The 23,893-nt window shown below is 35.5% G+C and overlaps 1 protein-coding gene across 3 annotated transcripts in view; it reads left to right on the forward strand.

The window, feature by feature from the left end:
* Positions 1 to 21,174: 21,174 nt before the first annotated feature.
* Wnt2 (Wnt oncogene analog 2) overlaps positions 21,175 to 23,893 on the forward strand; it is a 35,958-nt gene continuing 33,239 nt past the window's right edge. For 2 of the 3 annotated variants that reach the window (XM_070108156.1, XM_070108157.1), the window contains exon 1: positions 21,175 to 21,369. The gene's annotated coding sequence lies outside the window, so the exon portion shown is untranslated. The other variant, XM_070108158.1, reaches the window with a different exon arrangement.

Below are 23,893 nucleotides of genomic sequence, written 5' to 3' on the forward strand. Positions count from 1 at the left end.
TTGTTTATAAAAATAGATCACAATGAAACCAAAAAACTCGTACGTCGTTTATTAAATAACATAATCTGGATTGAACAGCGAATTTTTTTCACTATTCTACTAATTGTATAATAGACCCTAATTTGATATTTCAAATATCCAAAATAAAGGAGAACTTATCTTTGACGGTTGAGCATAATTTTAACATAAAATCAGGTTACTTTCAATAACAGGAAAACAACCCACCGTTTAGTTTTATAAGTAATTTTTCGATTTTCGCATTCATCAATGGCTTCGGCCACGGAATCAAACGGCTTGCAAGTATACACTATCAACTTTAGTCATGGCACTAGTGTAAACAAAATAATTAAATATAATTTATATATTAGATTAAATAAAACATATAAATAAATAACTGAATAACTTATGTGTCGTGTCTTGTGTCATGTCGGTGGAAACCTGTCTGCGAAGCACCAGAAAGGAACAATAAAACAAGGCCAACTACACGACATACATGCTACGCCGCTACATTGGCGACGCTGTTTTTGCAGAAGAAATACTTTTTGAAAAACTAAAAAATTTCAACTGTTTATTTGGAAAAGTAGAACAAATACACATGCAAATGTTAAGGTAATTAGAAAATGTTTTTCATAGTTTAAGCCAAAGGTGGACACTTTACAACACAGTGTTCATGACTTTCGGTTAAGTGAGTGTGATATCGCACACTCAAACTGACAATAAAGTTCTTTATTACAAAAATTCAAATTGGCATTATTTCTATGACAGCAACAACAAACTTCGCGCACACTTTTATGACACGAGTGATTTACGATCATGACAATTAGTGACAGTACAACAACTTCCGTTCAGCGACAGCAATAACCGCTCATCATTGTTGTCGTGCATTATTGTTGTTGTCTCAATCATCTACATAGTATTTAGTGAGTCGAAAATTCCAAGAGTATGACGGATGGATCGGAGACTAATGGAACTTCCATGTAAACACGGACAAACTATCACGACACACGAAGCGGACCGAAGAATTGCTCATGAAAATTACAAAATTAAATGTAAATATTTTACATATTTGCACACATGCACTCATAGAACAATTAGCGCTAGTATATGAAGTCATTATTGGGATTTTATTGCAGTTTCTCAGTGCCAACACTAAAATTGGGAAATTTCAATTGACTTAAAGATCACAACAATAGCTTGCCGGTGATGCTGCTGGGGTGATGGTAAATATCAATATATTATATGCTACTATACACTGCTATATACCACATACTATTTCCTACCTATGTACATACATTTGCTCTTATGTCTATATGTATGTGGACATCAGCATTATCTTCGATAGAATATCAACATTTCGAGTCAGATACGGGCAAAAATAATTGGCGACTCATTAAAGTTGCATGAAATTACTTTGGTAATCGGCTTTTTCGATTCGCCAACAATGTCAAACAGGCAGCAAATTCCCGATCACTTAATTGCACACTTCAAAAGCACTAACTTTGCATTAAAAGTACATATATACTCGTAATATTTGTGTGATCTTTTCGGTACATACATACGCCTGTACATAAACGATGGTAACATCTCTATTTGTTCGACTTGAAATGAAGCGAAGAAGCGGAGTGCTTAAGTTTCAGTTGAAAAGCTCGTAAGGCTACGCAACGTGCAAGTATTCGCGATAATATCGAATGGAAAATTTATTTGACGCTAGTACAAATGCCGATAAGTTATGACTTTAGCAATGATTAACATACGCCACATCTTACATCTAACACATACTTCGTCATCAAATGAATATTCAACAGTTACGGTGCATGTTTGTTGAAAAGAGGTCGGTTGGTTGGTCGGTCGAAAGCTTGTTAAATCTGATTGCCAGTTTGGAAATGTCGCGCGACACTCCTTTTTACTATAAATATGTAATAATATTCAATATAATATGCAAAATCTTTATTTTATAATATTTAAGTGATTTAAGTGATATTCAGGCATACGCAGTTGCAATTAGTCTGTTCAATATTTTTATTTAAATAATTATTTATTTTTCCATTAGTCTGACTGCAAGACAGTGAAGCTTGAGTGCGGTTACTGTGGCAGTTTGGCAGGTTGAGCTTAGAGACCACCGCGGCCACTGAAGTTGTTGATAAAGAAAATGGCCCAAAGCAGTTAACTAAAGGCGGGTCTATCTATTTACTACTTTAGAAATGCTTTTATATCACTTTTTTAATACCTAAATATGACTGATAAAGTTTTGAGAAATGTAAAGTGTTAAGCAATAGAATGATAAATGAGTACTTATCTAAATTAAATATAATAACAATATTTTTCTAGTTGTTAAGACCACCGGCGAAGACTAACTATGTTATAATAGAAACCCATTCGAAGAGCGATAAGGAAAATCAGTATTCTGTTAAGAGTCCATCAAAGTAAATCGTGTAGTTGAAGAATATATATGTAGTGTTACTAGCGAAGCTAACACCTGGGTAGTCAAAAATTGATTTTGTTTGTCATCAACCTTAAACTCCAATGCGCGGCGTTTCAAATAAAATGATTTTTAAGTTCGAAGGCAAATACGTTTCAACATCTGTTTTTAAATTTTAGCATAGGGATATAGTAAAAAATGTTTTGAGTTACCTAACTGATTTTCTGAAATAAATTTGATAAACTTATCTTATAAAAATATTGTTTTTATTGATTTTAATAACCAAAATTTAATGAAAATAAATCTTTTTAAAAACCAAGACTGATAAGAAATCTTTTCCTTTTTTATCAAGCTATTTGACTTCCAGCGAATCGCTGCCTTTTGGCTGCCATTCCTTCCTCGATCCGGTTTGGGAATCTCGGATCTGTGGATATGAAATGCGGCCCCGATGCAAAGTATGTTCGGCCTTCTTCCATTTTTGCCGTGGCCCAAGCAAACCTTTTCGCTTCATCGTTCGTCCGGTTGGACTTGCAGATAATCCTTTCATGGATTTTCACCGCTGTTCTGTAGGTCGCTTTTGCTTTCAATCCTTCCTTACTGGGTTTAGCTCTCGGCCTAGCCTCTATTGCCGACCTAGCACCTTTGGCATCCCTTCATAGCACAGGTATGGCCGCTGGCGACACATCAAGTAAACTCCCATACCAACCCGCCTTTTTTCCTTTCGTTCTCCATATTTAGTTTTGTTTTCAAGGAACCTCTACCCCTAGCGTTTAATACCGCCACGTACCTCATTAGCAATGGCAGAAGTAGATATATGTACACCACCTCCCCAAGTGTCGTATGCAAGGAAAGTTACCAGGAAGAGGAGAATGCATACCTACCTTTGCCGTAGCTAGACGCCGCCTGCTCACACCACCACAATCTAGAAACATTAAATGCCCGGACAGCTCACGTGAGAAGGATATAGCTAAGAGGATTTCCGCCCACCGCCGCTAATACATATTAGGTTTAATAACAAGAAATCCAATATTTTTCTAATAGATAGATTTAGCAATCAGTATCTCACGTTATATAAGTGAGACTGGGTTGCGCTAAATGGCGTTACAAAGATAAGATTTCGTACTAAAAATATTTCAGACGGTTTTGTTATTTCTTCACTGAGTATTGTTTGAACTAGATGCGTGTGGACATCGCCAAAAATGGATGCGAAGGACCTAATGGAACGAGTTTATACTTACTGCTGAATCGCAACGGTGAGCCGGCGCAAACGGTGACTAAGCCGGGATTGACTTAGGAAGGGTTTATTGTGTTTTTGGAAGGATTGTCAGGGGATCATATACTATGAGCTGCTCCCTATAATCGAACTTTTTATTCAAAAATGTCAAAAATTACACCGTCTGAAGTATGCAAGGTATAGAATAGAAATTTGGGGAGAAGATTTATATGATAACAGCGTGTTCTTGTGTCAAAAATAGGATTTCGGATCTTCCGGTTGACTTTATACCATATGTATCGATTAATATGAAAGATATCTTAATAAAACTCAGAGAGAATATCTTCCCTATAACAGTGTATCCTCACAGCTAAAATTGATGAAATTGGGGTAATACTTTCCCTTTCCGTCATATACATCATAGAAGGATTTTCAAACATTCAGTTGACTTTATACCTTATATGAGGTGTGGTTAAAAAATAACGGTAAATTTAATTTTGTTTTTTAATATTTATTCGTTCGTCTACATCATTGTTGTCGCTAAAACTGTCTCCATTCGATATTATGCACTTATGCCAGCGTTTCTTCCATTCGTCGAAACACTTCTTAAACTCGATTTTTGGGATAGCCTTTAGCTTGTTCAGCGATTTTCATCTATCTTTTAAGACGATGACGAAAGAGAACCTTAAACTCTTTATTTTTAGAAATAGGAAAAAGTCACACGGAGCCATGTCTGGCGAATATATTTGGCCCAGAATTCACGAACAAGCAACGAAGTGTGAGCTTTTAACCAATGGAAATCGCTAAGTTCATAAAAACACCTCTAACCTTAGCGGCTGCTACAAAGTAAGCAATAAATACAGCTTAAATTAATAAAAAAATTGATAATTGCACTCTCCAAACCCTCGAAATTTTAAAATCCCCGTTATTTTCTGAACACACCTCGTATATTGATCAATCTGTGAGGTATATTAATAATACTCAGAGATCATATTTTTCTGATAATGATATATCGTAATAATAAAACTGAATAAAATCGGGTAAATACCCTTATACAATAATTTCAAACTTCCGCTTGGCTTTATACCGTATATATCGGTCACTAAATGAGTTAAAGTATAATATTAGATATACTTTAGTTTGACGCCGTAAAGTTGTGAAAACCCCAGCTCTTACATAGTAAATATAATAATGTTTATTAATCAAGCTGACTTTATGCCCAATCTGTCGTTCCGTGTGCGAATAATGTTCACAAAAATGCGTGAAAACAAGATCTCAACAATACTTGAGTAATGCCAAACGTTAGTGCAATCAATATACGCATATAGTGCTTTCTTCCCATTTTGATTCTACATCTGACTTTTAAGCGTTTATGGCGGTTAAAACGTGTAATTTTTCTATTAAATTGAATGCATATATTTTCATAACTACAACGTGGTTAAATGCTAAATATGAATGAAATCGGTTTAAACCCCATATCTTTGATATAATGATTTCCGATAATCTGGTTAACTTTTTACATACACGCGTTATATTAAATTTGGCCTTTTGGTTGAGGTTACATCACGCATATCTTGTTTGAGATTATGGTGATTTTAATATAAATATCTCCGACGCGAAATAAAATATAGTAATACAACTAAATAAGTCGATGACCTGTATTAAAAAACAATTAGATACCAAATATGATTGTAGTCCATGTTAGATTATCAAAACAACAGGCCTTGGTCGTAGAATCGAGGAGTTGGGATGACATTTTGCAGTGAAGATCATTAAAAAACAGTGAAAAAATATTGATAATTTTCGACCAATGTTCTAACCACTGAATAGATGAAGTAATAGCTAGCAATATTTTACTTAACTGTGTTATTGATGCAAGCTTTAGCTAAAATATTTGAGGATTTAACGGTCCCTACTCTAACAACTCAACTACGCAGAAGGAAAGTAAAAATGAAGGAAAACCCTGAAGGTAAAATTCTATAAGTAAATATATAAACCATCTGGGAAGCTAAACTTGAGGTTGTTCGCTGAGCAGATCATAATTATTTATAAAGATGTAGGTGCAGCGCATCATCATCCTTTCCAACATTTGAAATATCATTAGCATTTCTACACTATTATTACCAGAGATTTAAGTTCCCGCTCATTTAGTTTCCCAAATTTCATTACTAACCACCCCATCAGCAGCCATTTAGTCGCTTAAGCGCCCAACTAGTAAATCGCTTAGCGTAACAGTCGAAACGGAAAAAATTCCAACATGCCACTGCGTTACATCCCATTTCAATTAACTTGTTGATTTATAAGCGTTTCATTGAGTTTTAACACTTGCTGAGAGTTCTCGCTGCCACGCGAGTGTGGTTGCGTGTGTGTGTAATGAATGAGAAGATGCTTGAAATATTAGATTTTAATCGATAATAGCTCAATTTTATGAGTATCGAATGCGCATAAAATTAAATTGGAAATTTACGGTCCATAGGCGTTTGCGGCCACCTCCTTAGCCATTCGACACTGCAAAGAGAACAACAAAAATTCGAAAACATTTGTCTGCTTGCGCTGTGACGAGCGCAGTGCTTACAACTAACTGCTGCGAACCAATATACATACATATAGTTATATGTACATGCAATTTAAATGTATATACCAGTTACTAAAATATTTCGCCGCTAGATTAATACTGCTTGCGTGCATACAGTGTGCGCAAATAAACATGGTACTTGGACAACGGAGGCTGTTGAAGTAGATGCAATCGTCGTGTTGTGTGCATTTCAGTTATTTATGGTATGCTTGTGGTAATAAATTTCAAATATTTAAATTACGTTGAGTTTATAAAAACTTATCACAAATGTGTAAAGCCTCAGAATTTATAATGGCGTTTTTGAAATCGCATATTAATTGGCGGCAATAAAATAGATAACAAAACGATTAGACACAAAGTAATCCCATTTCCACAATATTTATGGAATTTCAGCAAGTTATTCTTGATTCTGAAGATCTGCGTGTATAGAGTATTGGGTTTGTGAATTGATGCATACAATGTTGAATCTGGTAAATGCTTTTGTGCTTTGGATGCAGAAGCGTAATATGCACCAGTGTTGTGGTGAACTTAGAGCCTTGATCCTTCAAGAAGATGTCTCTTTTTGAAAGGATGAATAACATATGGTTTTAGAAAACTCACGCCACAAAGACAAATTTGAGAAAAGCAACCTTGGGATCGATAATTTCAGCGATATGGCGAATATTTTGACTTATGCACCACTTATAATAAGTCTAATTGCTTTTGATATGTCAGTTAATTTGGTTACTATCAAACCCGGTTATGAAACAGCTTATTAAAAAAGACTCCCTGGATTTACTTGCAAATACAAAGTAGCTCAATTGCAAATATGCACCGTTTAAATGAGGAAGATTGTGTGATATGTGGTACTGATTTAAACAACCTTAGAAAACAAGACAGACTTCATACATCGTCATGTATAGAGATGACCGTGACAATAAGATTGTGCTCATCAGATCCACTAGATGCTACCCTGTGATTATTACTTACAAACACTAAGTCACTGCCTCTATGAGGCTCAAAGAGTCCGGACTATGAAATATCGGGTCATTTAGACATGCAGCTATATTTGATATAATTCTACTTTAAAAATACAAGTTCAAAATTCATGACACCCTCTAAAAACTTTGACAGGATTTTTTAAGTAGATTTCCTCTCGAGAGGACACTAGAGAAGAAGACAAGTGTGTAGAATGTATTACTATTTACAAAGATGGTTCTTAACTGGACACATGAATATCTACTCAAAGGATCAGGATCAATTGTTATAAAACTAATAACACGTATAACAGGACATTAGCCAATAGAAATACAAGCAACACCGATTGAACTAATGTACAATTACTAATAAGATACTGAGCAATAGAAAAATTCAAGTTAAAAGAGTTCTTCGATCTAGCGGAATTAGAACTATGTTAATAGCAGAATAATCAGCTGACGAAAATAATTTGACCTCTAGAGGTTCACATGAAAATTGCATCCATGCTAGAAATATCTCATTGAAGCATTGTACATAACTTTTCTGTCCTTCTAAAATACACAGGATTCCAATATGTACGATGACAATCGCAGGCATATACCTCCCCACTTTCGGCATATGGTACATTGATGAGGATGTGAAAAAGGCTTCGCAAATAACAAAAGTACTGTTATGCTCATAATTATTTCCAAATAATACATGCAATACTGCTATATAAAATTGAACGTTGTTAATACTCAGTGGTACTCATATTTTCGCTGAGAGAAATTTTTATACTCTCGCAACATGCAAACAACCTAAAAAAACCTAAAACTAATCGAGATAAATATAGAGTTGTATATATATAAACGTCCGTCCGTCTATCCGTGCTAACGATAACTTCGGGTGTTCGTTTGGGTGTAACCGAATACTATTGCAACTTGCAAGGATTAAAGGTGGGGAAACAGCGAAAGAATTGAAAGTTTATTGTTGAACGAAATCGTGAATGGATTAAATTCAAATTTGTTATATTATTCATTTATATTATAGGTGATATTCTCACACCTGACTTCATTCATTTTATGCAGAAATGTTCACTGTTATTAGAAACATTTTTGGTCATCAGGTAGTACACCTTAAAGGCACTATGCGTACAAAGTTTTATCTCGATTTTTGTATACTTAAAAGTGAAAGAACCAGATGAAATTCAAAATTGTGTTATATGGAAAGTAGGCGTGGTTTTTGTCCGATTTCGCCCATTTCGCACAGTGATGTAGGAATGTCATGCTAATAATACCTATTGAATTTGGTTGAAATCGGTCAAGTAGATCCCGAGATATGAGTTTTCACCTGAATGGGGTCGGTGCCACGTCCATCGTCCGAATTTGACATCGGCTCCTATAAAACTCTTTTGTACCATTTGAAGTGTAAAATTTTACCTTTCTGGCATAGTAGCATGTTGCATCATTGAAATTGTGAATGAATTACAATCGAATTTGGTATTTTATTAAGTTATAAATATTATGTGGTAGGTCATAAACTCAATTAGTTTATAATTATATTTTACATCCCGTCAGCAAAAACTATATTGAAATAAATATAAAAGGCTAAATTTAATATACTGAGTTGATGTGCCAAATATCAACCAGAAGATCGTAATTGATGATATTAGGGATATGAGATTAAGAGCACTCCATTCAGTGCTAAGCCATTAATATACAAAAGTAAGGTTTGTACAAGTATAACGGAAATTATTATATGTAGTTTATTATAACTTCACATATTTTCGGCATTAAACTAAAGTATATCTAATATTATGCGTTCAGTTAATTTTGCTATGATATCTTACATATTGACCGATATATACCGCATAAGGCCAAACCAAGGTTTGAAAATATTTTATTAGGCAAATGGGAGATAGGTGACCTGAATTTTTATATTTTTGGCATTACTACATAATATTAATAGAAAGAGATGCTCTCTGAGTTTCATAAAGGCACCTCACATGCCATAAACAATATATAAGGAGTAAATTTAACCGGATGTTTGAAAATCCTGATATCAGTAATGAAATTCAAAAAGTATATCTCTCTAATAACAGTGTAAATAGATGGAATCAGGGTAATACTTGTTCTAGCCCTTATATATCCAATATACAAATTTCAAACACTCACTTAACTTTATACCTTAATAGTACTCGTATTGGTCTATCTGTGAGGTTTCATAATGAAATTCAGAGAGTCCTTATACCTGGTAATGATATATTGTAGTAGCAAAAATGGATAAAATCGTGTCAAAATATATCATAGCCCCCATATAACTTATAATATAAGAAAATTAATAAGAATTATATAAGAATTTCAAGCTTCCGGTTATCTTAGCATAATATTGAATATACTATAGTTTAATGCACGAAAATTACGATATCAATAAACGAATTTCCTACTACAAATATTGATTTTTATTAGTCTAGAATAAAATTAGGGTTTCCCATTGCTTGGTTGATGTTTTCCTCATATACCTCAACTATTAAATTTAGTGGTGATTAAGTTCAAATATACCAAATTTCATTGTAACCCTTCTTTCACGATTTCGTCATACAATGAATGTTGAATTCTTTCGCAACAGTTTCTAATATAAAGTTTTGCCAACACCTAAAGTTATTTCCCCAGCTTTGATCATTCCCAGTTGGGAGTGGATAAAATGTTCGGTTATGTAGTTTATTTATATAATTTAACTTTACCAGCGATATAAGAAAATAAATATATTTAAGCTCCCTTTAAATTTATACACATACATACTGTATTGGTGTTAACAATTGTGGGGCAGCAGAAACTCTCAAAACCTGCAAAATGATGGATGATCAAGAAAAAAAAAAGTCTTTGCTCCGATACTCTACTGGCTGGATTTGGACTCCTGTGATTTTTCTCTGTTCCCGAAATCTTAATAATTGCCAGACATAAGCGTTTTATATGGGTAATTTGACATAGTATGCGTAAATCGACTTGGAAAAAAACGTTATCTATAAACCCCCGACCCTGCTCCGTGTACATGCATATAGTAACGCATTTATCAACTTCAGTGTGCTTAATAATAATATATTATATCCATAAACTTGATTTTACAAAATGTGTCTATTGGAAAACCTTAATTGTTGGTAGCATGAAAACAGCTTCTTGACTTGTTTGAAATACAGAAGCGTTTGTGTTTTGATACATTCAAGATTGATGCGTAATTATCTAGCACATTATTAGTTGTAAACTTCAACTTCATCCTGAGACTTTGCAGTATATTTTAACAAAATGCATTAAGTCTAATAAATACAGTTAACAACCTGCTTTTTAGTCACTTAAAATATTGATTGGCGCCGTATCCGCCCAATGATTTTTGCTAAGTCCGTAATTGCGCAGCATACAGTGGGTCAAATGAGCAAATGTATGTTTTAATATTGGAAAGAATGGAAAAATAACTTTAGATTTTCTTGTTACATTTCGAAGTGGGATCATTATTAAGTATCTTGAAGTCTCTGTAATAAAAAAGTGCAAACTATCTTAGCCTGTGACCTTATAACTAAAATTTCGATGATATGTTAACTTCAACTAAGGAACTTAAATTCTGTAGAATGATAATATTTGAGTTACTGAAAGATCTTATTTTGGTCATTTTACTTGTCATCTGGGAATACATCCAGCTTTACTTCTTTTAGTGATTTTCCACAGACATTTAAATTAGTGATCTAGAAACTCCACTCTACAGCCGTAATTCAAAATTAACTTTAACTGTTTATTTTTAATATGTATTTTTAGTCGTTAGCTCCACTGTACGCCAGTCTATTATGACTCGATTAATTCTTGTTTCCACTAAATAAGCAATTAAGCTTTTAATCATTTTAAGCACACAACTGACAAATGAACACAAATGTACGTTAAATATTGAGACTCTTAAATCTCTGCAGTAATATTTCTAAATCGTTAGAGTGATGGTAATTACTAGTAGTAAGAAATCTTTGGATTTGTTTCAAAGGTTTATGCCGTGAGTTTTATCCAAATCTAAACCTGAAATATCTGTTTTCACAATTTTACCGACAACAACTGCTCGGGGGACTTAGACTCCCTGTATGTCGAATAAAATATTCTCTGTCACAGCATATAGCAAAACTTTAAGCTGCATGAGATCCAATAATTACTTAGACTACTAGGGAATAGAAAAATTTTGAAGTTTTTTCCATCTAGCTTGATCCACTTGACCCATGCATTCTCTAACTTCTTGAAACTATCGAAAAATACGTTTTCTGGAGGTGCGAAAAGTAGGCCTCCATGTAGGCGATAACCTTTGACTCAAAGAAGGGACTTTCCCAATTTTGGAAAAAGGTTCTTAACCTACTTCGACCAATTTGGCAGTGGCTTAGGCGGAGATGTAAACCGGAGCGTTGTCATGATATAATATGTTAATACTTTTAAGTTCGTCGAAAAGAGCAGTTTTTTCTGCGATTCGGCGTAGAATTGCAGTTTAGCCACATAATCAGAACGATTTTTCTTCCAAAAAAAAATAATCAAATCACAACCTATTATTGCCCTTTTCAAATTTTTCTAAAATCCACATATATCTTATTTTGCACGAAGTCAAAACAAAATTACGTGTCCGATTCGGCTTTTGACAGTAACCGTCTACTAGTATTTACTATTTCAATAGTGGATCAAAATTGTTTACTGCCCTCTCTGAGCTTCAGCCGAAGTTTGCTTGCAAATGTACCAAAATTAGTTTAGTGGTTTTAATGTCTTTTATACCATTTATGTAATTAAATTGAAATTTACGTTGTTGCATTTCGTTGAGTTTCGCCTTTAAGTAAGTCTATAAGTAGAAAATAGCTCACTGACGAGCTTACATTTTTGGGGTGAACACTATTTCTATAAAATTTGATTTTACCCAAATTATATGTGTCAAGCTTTAAGGATGTTTAGTAGATATCGCCTACTAAAATGCCAAATAACTTGAGATCACTACTAATAAATTTACAACAAAAAAAAAGAAAAAAAAAGTTCAATTTAATTTTTTTTGTTAATTTGGTTATTTTGCATTTTAGGGGACGATAGGTACACTTAAACATAGGAATTTAATACAAATACGAATCCTACAAAACAAAAAAGACAGGTTTGAAAAAATATGTAGGAATTAAGTTTTAGGAATTAATTCCAATAAAATCCTTGATATAAAACTTATTTATCGTTTTGATAAACGCATGGAAATAAAAAGGATTGGAAATAACTTAATTCCGATAAAAACTTTCGATTATTAGGATTTATCATGATTTCAATTTGTTGTATATAAATTGGGTTTAATGAGAAAATGCCAGGTGATAGATACCTAAATGCCTTTTAGATCTTTTACCATAAATGTAGCACATTTAGACTTGGTTGCATTACTTTCAACTGATTTCTACGAAATATCGAAAAAATAACAGCAGCCGATTTTTATTTACATATGTATTTGTTATTAGTTATAATTATTCTTTTCCGTTTAAACTTTATTTTATGTAGATTATTAGGTTAGGTTAGGTCAGGTTTAGTTTTAATACTTATGTATTAAGACTTCTAGATCGGATTATCACTTTTGGATAATTGCCAGCAAGTCCTTTGGTCATATACATAGAAGGCGTATTGGATTTGTCAAAAATCTAATAATGCGATTGATTTCGGTTCTAGTTATTTCGCATGGTTCGCTAAACGTGATAGAGCCTAGGGTTTTCAGCTTAAACGGGATAGCGCTGATATGATTTGACCTCACAATTTTCAAAATTACAATGGGTATCCAGGTGTCATACAAAATGAACGATCGGAATCAAGTGCTTGCTTGAAAAACTTTTTATTTGGCGAGAACATATCTTCACAAAATTTGGCATGGATTATTGTTCGAGACAACGGTACAATCTCCGAACAAATTGTTCAGATCAGCCGACTATAGAATATAGCTGCCATATAAACTGATCGATTAAAATGAAGTTCTTGTGTGGAAACTTTTTTGTAAATACTATTATAGCGTCGAATGTTCTACCCAACTATGTCAAAATTATACAGTTATACTACATTACTTGCATATCCTCCAATACATAGTTTTGCATTCAGAAGTGAATAATTATAAATATGACAGTTAATTTGTGAGCGATTTGCTTTGAATGAAGATGTTCTAATCCGCTTGGCCGGTTGTTATTCTTGTTGCTTTGCATTTACAGTTATAACTATCAACACGTGCTCTTGCAACAAACACATTAACACATTCAGCGTCATGTGTGAGTGTGTGTAGATCTCAACATTTACACGGAATAATGTCGTCGCATGCATATATGTATGTAAGTCTGTATATATATATATATATATATATGTATGTGTAAGTGCAAGAGCAGTGGGTAATGCAAGTATCATTTCGCTCTTTGAGTTGGGTATGGCGGCTTAAGCCAGTGTTGGTGGTGATTAGCCACAAAATTGTTTCTAATGTGATATGCAAATGAGCAGCAACAATCACAACATCAACAACAATAACAGAAAGTGCAGCAGCAACAATCAGCATTAAAAGGTTGCATCTGCAGTTGGCAGCCGAAGTCGACGACACCAGCAAATTGCAGCGAACATGAAAAACATTTTCAGCATTATTGGCTAATTATTTTAAGTAACTGCAAGACGGACAGCCAGCCGCGACCAACAACAACGACAAAACCAACACCAACACGACACAACATGTGTTTGTGCAATTTAAGACGCTGAATTATGGCTGATAGTCTCAAGATAATAAGCTGAGCAATTCTTCAGCGAGGCGCGTGTTGTCGCTTAAGTTATATCTCGTGTCTTCTGTATTCAGTCTTTAGTTTTTGGTCTTCTTTGCAGCTCGAACGCAAGTGTGCGCATGCGAGTGGCTTGTTATGCGGCCACATAGATTGACAAAGTACCATAGTTAAGATAAAATGAAGATTATTTAAATTAAACACACATATTTTTATTGACGCTGCAGCAGCTGCCGATTCTGTGATTGCTTTGACCCACATGCTAGAAATTATTAAAAACACAAACAATATTTGAAATAGTTGAAGTGGTTTCACACTCAGCTGCCATCCAACTCCAATAAGCTGATCGCCTATTAGTTGCTCTCTATTTCTGATCAATGGAATTAGTTTTATGAAAACAATCCACAAACGTTTTCTTTATCGTATTCGAGTTTTTGGAAGCAGAAGCAAACGCAAATAACTAAGAAGCACATTTGCATATGAAATGCTTAACTCATTTGAATTCCCCTAATGCAAGTAAAATGAAAGCAGAACTATGAAAGCTAAATCCACGGTCATTTAGAGGTACATATATGTATTAGGTAAGGTAAAAAGTTCGTTCGGTTTTCTATTGATTTTTCAAAAAACTATAACTTTGTGTGCATTTGTCCGATTTAAGTCAAATATGTGCCGTTTTGTTCATCAACTTGTTGCCAACGAGATGCCAACTTCATTATACCCCTTTCGCAGAAGGCTGCGTCCCTATTGGCAAAAAACTCGGAGAGCCAATTTTCACAGGCCTCTCTTGAGGCTAACTTCTCACCATTAAGCGCGTTCGCCATGGACAGGAAAAGATGGTTATCACTTGGTGCCAGGTCCGGACTATAAAGTGGGTGCATTAGGACTTCCTTTTCGAGCTCCCGGAGCTTCTGGCGCGTCACCAAAGACGTGTGTGACCTAGCGTTGTCCTGATGGAACACAATTCGGCCTCTGTTGATCAAAGATGGCCTCTTCTGGATGAGTGTTGCCTTCAAGCGGTCCAGTTGTTGGCAGTAGAGGGCCGAATTGAGCGTTTGGCCATAGGGGAGCAGCTCGTAGTAGATGATTCCTTGCCAATCCCACCAAACACACACCAAAACCTTCCTGGCCGTCAATCCGGTCTTGGCCACCGTCTGGGCCGCCTACCCGAGCTTTGACCACGACCGTTTGCGCTCGATGTTGTCGTAAGTGACCCATTTTTCATCGCCAGTCACAATCCGCTTCAGAAACGGGTCGATTTTGTTGCGATTCAGCAGCGATTTGCAGATGGAAACTCGGTCCATCATGTTTTTTTGCGTTAGTTCGTGTGGCACCCAAACATTGAGATTCTTTTTGAAGGTTATGCAAATGGTTTCAAACGGTTTTCTGGCTTATCTTTAGTTCCTCAGCAATTAAATAAGTGCTCACGTGACGGTCTGTTTCCACTATTTTCATGATTTTATCGCAATTTTCGACGACCGACGCGTGGTGCATCTTTGACATCGAAATTACCGGAACGGAACCTAGCAAACCACTTTTGTGCTACACGTTCGTTTACAGTATCGGGCCCATAAACTAAATTAATTTGTTCAGGCGCTTTGGCTGCTTTTTCGCCTTGATCGAAGAAAAATTGTAAAATATAGCGAATTTTCTCTTTGCTGGTGTCCATCTTTGACGAGCGCTCACAACGTACTGAGTCAATTTATCGAAAAACTGTCAAAGATAAACTTTTAGCGCGAATAAACACGTTTTCAGCGCCGTATAGTATGACATGATGCGACACGTAACACTAATACTATGGACAATAACGCCATCTCTTAGATAAAAACCTAACGAACTTTTTACTTTACCTAATATTTTTGCTGCTCCTCAATATCGATATGTATATTTTTGATTGTAAACAAAAGAAACGTTAACTTTCACCGAAGCTAGAATACCCTTCATTCTTCGTAATTAAAAAAGTTTCCACACAAGGACTAGATTTTGATGGGTCAATTCGTATGGCTACTATATGCTGTAGTAGTTCGATATCGGAGTTGCCGACAAATGAGCAGCTCCTTGGTGTACAAAATTTCCGACAGTAATCTAAAATATGTGGGACTAGTTCGCATATACACAGACGGGCACACAGACGGACACGGCTAAATCGACTCAGCTAATCACGCTTATCATTTATACAAAGGACGTTTTTTTAACATGTGGTTATCAAGGTGAAATCAATTAAATATATAATTTAATTTTATGGCCAAAAATTTAGATCTTTTATAATGATATGCCATTATGTTTTAAAAAGAATTTCAGGCAATTGACCGCGAGTGTTGGCTTGAATAAATTCCAGCCGAGAGGCCTAATTTTCGCCCACTTTTTTTTGTGATATTTAAAATTCTTATGTATTGATCATAAAGACATCGATCGACAAAGCGCTTTAATTCTGTCATAAATTTGTTGAGGCTATTGTTATCAATTTCGGCTATTTCCCTAAAGTGCCTGAATGTTTCCATATCACCTTCTTCCATACATCATTGAAAAGTTGCGTCCAACAAATTGAATTACTTTCATAAGCCTAATTTTTTAAATGCCACTTACTATATGGAGGAAGATTTAGCCTAGAATCTCATTGGAAAACCTTAAGACTAAGCTTAAAATTTGTCTTCAAATGATCTCTGACTCTATGGTTTGACTTGTTATGTTCTATTACTAAAAATTGATGTTTTTTAGACGTGTGGTTTTCAATGAGGCAATATTTATTTCGGAGCTGGTATTTTTGACGGATGTTAACGGATTTATACTCAGTGTGGTTTGCCATTCGATGATAAATAGACTTACTCCGGAACAGAATTAGCAAATCGTGCAACTTACCAAAATAAATGCTCAGTTTAAGCGACACATTGCGTGCTATGTTCAATATTCGGTCAACATAATTGCCCAGCAGAGTCGGTAATTCGAGAAATCATGGATCGGTTTCGCACCACGTTTACTCTAGTGGATAATGCGTATCCTCAAAGATGCCGTATAGTATCGAAGAAGACCCGAATGAGACCATCCGCCATCGCGAGCACCAATTGGAGCGGTGTTCATCCACTTTGTGGAAGATTGTGTGGAAGCATCTGGGTTTGCGGGCTTACAAAATCCAACTCGTGCAAGAATTGAACTATGGAGCTAACTTTTGCTAAAATGGGTACGTTAATAAACAAACCCGCTTATTTACGCAGACAAACTTGAGACGATTGATGCTCTGGAAAAGAATATTCGACGCATTATTGCTGACATCCCCCAAATTTTGCAAAATATGATAAAAATTGGGCCCATCGGCTTGAATTTATTCTAGCCGCCGCGGCGGTTACTGGCCCGAAATAATTTTTTAAACATAATGACAAACCCTTATTTATAAAAAATTTAATTATTTTTATTTCTTCTTGAAAACCACATGTCCAAAAAATATCCTTTAATATACTATTATAAATGGATAAAAGTAATATATTGATAACAGCAATATTCTCGGTAGAGAGGTAAACGCGGTCAGTACAATTTTCATCGTTTGCAACCTTTTAGCTTTTCCGATAAACTTGGTAAATATTCATATGTATATATGTTAGTCTGCATCCAACTCAATTATTTACAACATACATACAACCGTTAGATGAACAATCCTGAGTTCCCTATACAACAGGTTGTGCGCCAGCATAAAAACATCGGTAACCTGCTACATGTGATTGAATAAATTTTGAAAAATCATTCAATAGCTGCACTAAGCTACAAGCAAATCTCAACCATTGGGTATACAAACACAGCTAATCGCAAGAAGCTCAATAAATTAAATCATGAATAACAATGGTTGTGTAAAAGAAAGTCGTCGCCAATTAAGCTCGTAAATTTGACTGCCCACAAAAGAAAAAGATCCAAAATAAAAAACGAATATATTTACAAGACAAGAAAAACAATAATAATCGAAAATAAAGCATACCAAAAATAGAAGACGAAGAAAAGCTGTGGGAAAACAACAATCAACTGCAGAAGCTCGTAACTGGTCAGCCGCTAGAAAACTGGTAGTTGGCGAAACGGCGCCCCCATAAAACGAGTTGGATTTCGTCACACGCGCCAGTGAAGATGTCACACATCGGGCATGAGCACCCCCGAATTATCATTAGCTCCGCCACATATAATCACAGAGGTATAAATATTTATAACCAGACATCTGCGCACATCAATAGCCGGCGCTTTGTGAGCCAATTTGTCATCTTGCTACTTAAGCCGCTTAAAAATAGCTATGTGTGCGTTTACAAACGCGCCTCGGGAACCCACGCACGAGTAGCCGAACTGGCGGGTAATAAGTCATATAAAAATGGTTAATATGTTTGGTAAATAGTATTAACCAAATTGATCATAAAATTGTTTAGTTGTATGGGTGTGTATAACAAAGTTAGCGATTAACAACTTTATTCGCTGCTTTATCAGTGGACGTGTGTATAAGTGTGCTTATGTGTATTGGCATTTGACGACTCCCCATGGATTATGAATGTAGTATAAACTGCAGTTTAATTGCTTTTCATTGGAACGTGTTCTTGCTGTTGTTGTTTGCAACTAATTTGCTGCTGTTGCAACAATAATGCGTTCGAACGCTGAACGAAGCCGGAGTGATCACAAATCGCACAGACATCACATGCTGAATGTGATATCACATCACCACTTCGGCTTGCGGTTGTTCGCGCGCTTTTTCTAAGTTTTACATACGTGAGTGTGCGTGTATGTGATATATTTGTATTTGTCTTGTCATTATTCATTCTTGGCTTCCTTTGCGCTGCTAATTTGTTCGCTATTGTGTTCTGTCATTCTATCGGAGCTCGGTGATTAAGAAGATCAGAGATCAAACAGTAGCAGCTTACCCCCAATCAGACATAGAGAGCATCGTAAGCTTACCAATTAATTACAATAACTTGTGGTATTTGTTGTTGGAGATCTCGATTCTCAACTAAGCAAATAATAATTGATTTTACATACGTACATATATGTATATTATAAGTTGACTTGAATTCAAACTTTAATCTCGTTTTACCTGTTCACCACTGGCTTCCAATCGCTTTGCTAGGTCCACCAATGAAGAATTTCACCCAAAAGTAATACTGGTATATCCTTCTTAGCAATTCAATATCAATCTAATTTGAGGCTTCTCTTTAGCGACAGGTTTGATGTCGTTCGATGTTCGTTGTATTAGTTCGATGCGACGGTTTTGCTGGTTATGATTTGAAGGCAACTGTTGCATTCCATTTGACTTGCAAAAGGATTTAAATCATTGAAAATGAAGGAAGTGGACACTAATTTGAGTACAATACATTTTTGATTGAATTTCTAAAGGTATTTCATTCATCATACGAGGTGTTTTCACAAAATAACGGAGAATAATAAAATTTAAAATTTCGCGGTTTTGGAGAGTCCTACTGTCAAATTATTTTTAATATGTGATTATTTTTAATATGTAATATTAAGACGTGTTTTTATGAGTTCAGCGATTTTCGTTTGTTCAAAGCGCACACTTTATTACTTCTTAGTGAATTCTCGGCCAAAACCAATACTGTAACGATGCCCCAGCCTTCATATTCGCCAGATATGGCTCCGTGTGACTCGTTACTTTTCCAAAAATAAAGAGAGTTTGAGAAGTGTTTCGATGATTGGAAGAAACGCTCGCAAAACTGCATAATATCGAACGGGGACTGTTTTAAAAACGATATCATTAATGTAGACGGATGAATTAATTTTTTTTTTCAAAAAACGAAAATTCCCTTTATTTTTTGAACACACTTCGTATAGTCTATTTACAGGGGTCTTGAAATTTACTTTAAATAACTAAAGTGCAAATATTAAGTAAATATAGAAATGTCTTCGCATGACTTTTTCAAGTGTTTCTTGATGTTTGGCAATTAAGTCGAAAATTCAAATCTGGAATTTAATTCTTTAATGGGTTAACAGTTTTAAATTTCAATTCATATATGTCAAAATATTCGCATATTTGACGAAATTTATCCCCAATATATTTCTTAAACTCTTACATAATTTAAACAAAACCTTTCCTACTAGGCGATATGAGTTGCTTTGAGTTGGGTTGAGTTTTTTGAAGTTACGTAACATGAGATCATATTAGACATCATTTGAGTGAAATTGTATGGGATGATGATGTGAGCTCCACCATTATTTTGATCTGGGTTTCTTTAGACTCCTTTTGTTTATATCGGTATTAGAGTAAATCATGTAAAAATATAGTGAGAAATGCCAAAATACAGTTACGAAGGGCAAATTAGAATTCGATAACATGAAGGATCTAACTTGGACTGCTACAAAACATTGTGAACAGCCTTGGGCATATATAAATATAATGATGCTAATAAAGATCTTAAAAATATATAGCAAAAGGGTTAAAAAGCTTTTACAACTGTGTTGTGTATCTTTAAGATTTAAGGTGCCTCAAAAGGGCTGAAGGATCATTGGGCAGTTTATTCCAAACAAATCAAATCGTTGCACACCTAGCGTAACCTTATTACCTTACGAAAAATGTTCCCCCTTATCAATATAAGTTTCAAATGAGTGATATCATTCCATATAGTGAACCGAAATATGTATCAGGTAGGCAGGTATCTCCATTAAATTGTAAGATTTCTATCAAATTAACATAATTGTTTAGAAGAGTTCAGATAACAGATATGGAAGAAACATGTTGTATTATTGAAGGAACAATGTACAAATGTCTCTCTCCGACTAGAATTATCCTCCATTTGCACTATCCTCTATGAATACGTAAATATTTAATGGAATCAAATGCACCATCATATGTTTTGACTTAATTACGAGTATTTCCGATTTGCTGTCTGGAATGATGAAGCACATCGACGATTCAGTAATACTTGCTCATCAATTAATTACGCCGCACCATAGTCATCAAAGTTGGTTTCACAGCCTAAAAAGCAAAAAAAAACAGCTGTAGCCAATTAGAATTCATTCAAAATCCGCACTTGACTGAAACACGCCAGCAACTATCGCTAACTAAGCGCACTATCGCATCCCACTGCCAACAACTGCACACATCCACTTACACTCATGCGCATAGAGCGATCACAGGTGAGTTCGTGCGCTGCGCATGACTCGAACTTGAACTCTAAGCGCGCGTTCGAGCCCAAGTTGCGCGCAATCACACACGCACAGCCGACATTCGAACCAACTGCTTTGCCTGCTGACCAAAACACTCGATCTCAGTTGCTAGTTCCCGCACAACATTCGAACTGTTTAGAGGTGTTTCTGAAGTGTTTCGGCAAACTATACGTGTGCTTGTAGACGCGGATGATTCGCATTCATCGAACGCTCGTCAAATAAAGTATTCTGTTCTTCTGTGTGTCTCACGTAAATAATTTCATGATGAGCTTCAGCAGTGATACCACATATTCTTGCTACTGATATTTTGTGAATAAGTGAGTGGCATCCCGCTGGTGCGAAATCCTTAAAAAGGTTTTTAATTGAGTGTGGCGTGCAGTGCGTGACAATTTTATCACATTGGCCGCAGCACTTAGGATGTTTTAGGTGGTACTCGTCAGCGGCTCAAACTGTTTTATGAGGCTGAAGTGTTGACCCGCGGCTTGTGACAAAGCCGCCAAACAGCAGCACAATCGCTTTTCGGCGATTAAACATTAAGCGTTCGGCGCTGCTTCAGCAGTCAAATACATATAATGTCCGCGCTACCGCGTCAGCTTAACAATGTGATTGGATAATTTATCTCGGCACATTAGAATATTTTGGTGGTAAGCTGTTTTCACCTGCTGTGCATTTTATGGGTTTGCATCAATCCTCGCGCTGCCGCCGCTGACGGCTTGACAAACACGCCATCGGTGAGCTGGCACAGCGCATAGTAGGGGCTTTTATTTAAAAAAAAAGCAAAAGCAAAACTAAAATAACAAAAACGCTCACTGAACGCGCGGAATATGAATAAAATGGGAAACGTAGCGAATATAACACAATAAATAAATTAAATAAATCAAGGCATAAAAAGAAGATGCATGTGTTTGTATGAATATATATAAATATGTTATATTATATATGAGCGCTGGAGATGAATGCGCCGAATGACTGAGTTGCGCGGAGCTCAGTTAGAAGTCGCAGCGATTGCTGAGTTGGCCAGCAACAAATAGCCTGAACTTGATGATGATTGCCGCGCTGAGTGGCCACAGCAACACAACAACTCTTTTTTATTATTATTATTTTCAATATTAGTTATGTATGTTTTGTTGTTGCTGAAGAAGCGTGAACGCGATTTTGAAGAAGTGAATTGAATAAATAACCAAATAAAAAACCCCGTCAAATGAGTTCACAACTAATCGAGTTAGCTATTGCAAGCTAGTCGAAATTGAGATGGAACGAGCCGTTATGTGGCGCTGCCACCTAACAGAAGGCTTAAAAACGCATACCATCCATAACTCCATATATGCACGCATCTGTTCGCTGGGAGTGCTGAACATCACTCAGCGCGCTGCTGAAAAATAGACCAAATGATTTATGCTAATCCCGGCGTACAAAGCGTCTGCCGGTGCTCAGCGGGCCGTCGTGTCGACTCGCTGTAGTGCGCAACAACAACAACAACACATCACATTCATATGCAGATACCTGTGTGTTCGGGATTGTTTGGCCGCATTCATTTGCTAGCTTGTCTGCGCAGCCTCAATCTTAGTTAGCATAATGACTTAATAACTTTATGCATAGTTGGCCCCACTCGAATTGACACATATACCTTGCGGCCAGTTTGTGGCATGCCACATGATTTGTGAAATGTTGTTAGCCAATGTAAGCGAGTTGCGTGCTCGACAAAGCGGGCTACTCCCAAATTAACGTGTGAATTTGTAGCAGCATTTGCATAACGAATGAAACGGGCAGCTTACGTACATACATATATACATATATGATTTGTACTGTCAAAGAATACTATTGTATGACATGATATGAGCAATTAAATTTAGATTTTTACGACCATTAGATCCATATTCCTAATAACACCGATTAAGAAATTAAAAACATGTTATTACCGTTAAATAAAGCGTCAGTAAAAATAAAAATTAAGTATTATGGATTAAACTGTTATTATCTGTAAAAAATATGATATTAGCCCCGACAACTAATAAGCGAGTTGCAAGAGAATGCTCGCTGAAATAGTAACAGATTTGTGATTTAAAAATTAAAACTGAACTATTTTTCCGACCTCAACGAAAACATGACATATACAATGACATAAACATGAGTAATACAATACAAAATGTGTATAGTGTAGTGTATAATGTGTTGTTAGTGTCGTTAAATACATACCAGAGTTGTGTGTTCTATTGACACTCGTCTTCGAACGAAGCATATATAAAATATATTAATAAAATACATGTGTGCTGACTATGAAAAAATTATCACTATTAACTACATGCATAACATAATAGCTGCCTTCGCCAATCCTTGGAGAATAACAAATCGAACAAACTATACCAGATTCTCAAACGAACGGGCAGCCCTTGTGGTGTAACCTTGCGCTAACATGTCTTCTGAAGCAAGAGCAATGGTGTTATGATTTTTTTTAGGGAATAAATTCTTCTTTTCGCATTAAAAAACGTTTCAGTAACCTTTTATCATTTTTCTATTAATGATCTTAAGCATTAAGCTCACAAAATATAAAAAAAGGGATTTTTATTTTCATTTGTTATTTGTTAAAATATGCCAAAAAAAAAAATTGCTCCCACTTTAATAAGGTATCCGCCTACTATCTTGTACAAATTCAGCTCAACAACTTTGTTGTTGCATTTACAAGCAATTTTTTTGACAAGAGAGCAGAAGCGAGCAGAGAAACCGGGTGTCGAAGACATATATTACTAACCTTTCTATTTTTGATTTTAATACACATAGCTTAACCTCCGCTGTTATAACGTTATTAGATTACAGAGCTGGTTAACACAACTTCAAAAACTA

The sequence above is a fragment of the Bactrocera oleae genome, chromosome 4 (genome assembly GCF_042242935.1).
Source record: "Bactrocera oleae isolate idBacOlea1 chromosome 4, idBacOlea1, whole genome shotgun sequence".
In the NCBI taxonomy this organism is placed as follows: Eukaryota; Metazoa; Arthropoda; class Insecta; order Diptera; family Tephritidae; genus Bactrocera; species Bactrocera oleae.